The sequence below is a fragment of the Cryptomeria japonica genome, chromosome 4 (assembly GCF_030272615.1).
Source record: "Cryptomeria japonica chromosome 4, Sugi_1.0, whole genome shotgun sequence".
Taxonomy (NCBI): domain Eukaryota; kingdom Viridiplantae; phylum Streptophyta; class Pinopsida; order Cupressales; family Cupressaceae; genus Cryptomeria; species Cryptomeria japonica.
Window position 1 is genome coordinate 588,561,519 of NC_081408.1, and position 3,463 is coordinate 588,564,981.

Below are 3,463 nucleotides of genomic sequence, written 5' to 3' on the forward strand. Positions count from 1 at the left end.
GTAGATACGTGGTATGTGTATCAGATGGTTCTCTTCAAAGCAATGTAAAGTATAAACGCCAAAGTTTAAATGCATGTCATTGCAATAAAAACAGTTGTGAATAATTATCATCATCCACAATCTATAGATTGTCATGTATGCGTAGTTTTACTTCAAACTTGATGTGATCTGTTGACCTGCGACAAGGGATAGCGCGCTTTTGTGGTTTTTGATTGATTGTATGCACGCTGAAATAAATAGTTTGATCAAAATAGTTCCAAAGAAATGGTTGTTATCCTTAGTGCATGATTATTATCTCTGCACGCTTTGGGTATGTTGATAAGACGTTAGAAATACTCAAGCAAATGAACTAAGTATTCTGCCAGCCTACAACCGAATTCCATGATTTTCTGCCAGTAATCTCCTTGCTCCCACAGCATGCCTTGAGGAGATGTCATCTCAGCGAATGAAATGCATATATCGCAGTGATTGCAAGATATGCACAAAATGTTTTTAGCAGATGTTATGAGTCAAAATGATTTAGTAAAATTATATGCAAAATGTGGAGGTGTATAAAAAAAAAAAGGAGGTTGTGAGTTGTTTGACAACGTCCCTCAAATATCCACACATAAGGAGCGGAGACTTAACACTTGATGTGTTTGACAAAGAAGATACGTCGACAAGCTGTAGAAAGATAAGCGAGTCTATGCAGTCTTGAAAGGAGGATGCTCTAGAAGGTTGAAGCAGGATAATACAAATTTGAAATTCAAAGTTCAAACCAGTTATTAAAGCATTTCACTCACATATTACAAACAGTTTTCAATATAAGAATCTGCAAAACACATCATCATGAAATACAAGGCTCAAGAGTATGAGTACGCCCCGATGATCACCACCATGATTCCAGAGGTTCATGATACCAAGATTGGGCATATTAATTTGCAGGAAATCAAAAAGTTCTTCATGGAAGGCGACAAATCAAAGTTGTCTTGTAGAGTGGCAGGAAGCGGCTTGATTGAAGCAGCATGTTTTCCCATAGCAATTCAATGTACAGATTTGATGATAGAATGCTCAAAAAGATATAATCCAGATGCAAGAGAGATAAGAGCTACAGATGGATCCTTAATGGCCAAACTTGATGGAATTTCAATAGCTATTATTCTTCGTTTGCCATATAAGGAAAAGTTCACTCACATCGATAAGCAAAAAGCTTACAAATACTTCAGCGATAATAGAAGCAAATGCCTCAACAATCTGGCTAAAGAATGGATGGTCGCACCATGAGGAGGACAGTCTCAGCTTCCAAAAACACTCCATCGTTCTCTTTTCATCAAAGAGGTTTGTTACTTGATTATCTTACTCCATAGAGTGACAGGAAGTCCTAATTCCACTGAGTTCGAAATGTGGATGTACCTCTTCATAACAGTCATCTTTGTTAGTAAGCAATTCATTGACTGGGGCCATCTCATCAGCAACTGCATACATGACCAGTTAGTGCACTTCAAAACAAGTCAACGCTTCCATATGATCTCTTACTTGATATATGCTATTGCTAATTTGAGGTCATGGCCAGGGTTAAGTACTAATGGTGTCCTAAATCAAGAAACTCAAGTTTACCATTATTACAAGCAATTGCAACTTGAGGAAAGCTTTGTGTATTTCAGGCGGGTGAATGATGCTTTCACAATGTGGGCAGTAAGGTTATTACAAGGAGACATTGCCACCAGAATATCAAAGGAAGCCGCTAAATTGATAAAGAAATATGGAAGTTTCTTCATCCAGTTTTCGAGATTTACCTATCTTCGAGTAGGAGGATTTGAAGGTTATCCACACAAGCTACCCAGATATGTTGATGATAAGCTCATTTTAGTTGAGCTTTGTCGACAATTGGTTTCAGTTCAAAAGAAATGTAGAGATAGAAAGAATAAAGGGGTAGCCTTTCCCATTTGTCTCAGGCACTATAGATGTGAGTCAAGTTCAAGAGCAGATGAGACAGAAAAAGCTTTATCCAAGGTCAACTTGTATCCATATCAGATGAGGTTTCCTTTTGATAGTAAGGATTATGTCAAGAACAGCTTAAAGTTAGGTCCTGGCTATTTTCATTTTCCTAATCTTGAAGACTTTTTGGAGGATTGTGAAGATGAGTTCGAGGTTAGAAAAAGAGATTGGACAAGGTTGACTTTGAAGCAAATGAATGATTTCAAGATGGATTGGACCATAGAAGGCATTGAAGATGATGGATCTGATTTGATTGATCCTATCTATTTTGAGCAAGTCCAGTCCCAGCCACTTCCCAATTTGAATTGGGCAGATCCAGAAGTGAGAGATGTCAGAGAAAGAACGAGTTTTGTAATCAAGAATTCTGAAGCCTGGATTAAGAAGAAGATTACTCAAATGACTGCTACCAGACCAACGAAGGAAACTCCAAGAAGAAAAGGAAATCAGCTTGAGAGCTCTACTTCGCTACATTCTTCCCATACTCCAACTAGGGATACTCCTTCTTACCAGAATACTCAAGGAAGTGATGGAGATGAAGACCCTCCAAGGAGGAACAATCTTCAGAACACATGTGGTGATGAACCTCGACAAAAGAGGAAGAAATCCAGAGCAAAAGACATAGAAGAAAATTCTATTGCAAGTCAAGTAAAGGATCAAGTTCCAGTGGAAATTTTGGATGACACAAGATTTGATGATGGAATCCATTCCATACCTCCCTTAGTTCCTATTGAATCCCTACGACAAGAAGCACAACAAAATACTTTAGTCATAGATTCATCATTTCCAAGTAATCCAAGTCATCAAGTTGAAGAAATCAGAGAGGTGACAACAACACTGGTAGCAAGACAAGAAATCACCCAAGAGTCCACAGAAAATTCTTCTTTCCCATGGTTAGAACAAAGTCTATTGAAGAAGAGGAAGGTAGAAAAGTTGGTGGTACCTGAATTTAGTAGCATATCTGATCTCTTTGGAAGAGCTGAAAAACCGAAGAAACTCAAAGTATCCTCAAGAATAAAGACTGATCCAAGTTCAAAGAATATGTGCTTAGAGATTGCTCAACCCATATCTGAGAAAGATACAAATGAGGCCACCTCTGCGGACTTTGTTGTGACAAAGATTGATATGGGACCTTCTTCTCATGAGTTTGATATTCAGAACTTTAATGTGATGGCAGCCAGAATGGTGGAGAGAAGTGAAAAGGATAAGCAATCCAAGGATCAATTGAAACAACAAGTGCACACTTTGTCTTCTTACTTGAAATCCGTAGTTGATACCTCCACTATGCCACTAAGTGTAGATTGCCAGCCAATTATATTGACACCAGAAGGAGTAATTGAAAGGAATGTTATGGATAATCTTCAAAAGTACCAAGCCTATGGAAAGGTAATTGAAGGTTGGGTAGAAAAGGTCAAAACTCTTGCATGTGATTTCCTAGTCCAAGCAAAATCTATCCATGATGAGGCCTTAATAAAGAAAAATACTATTG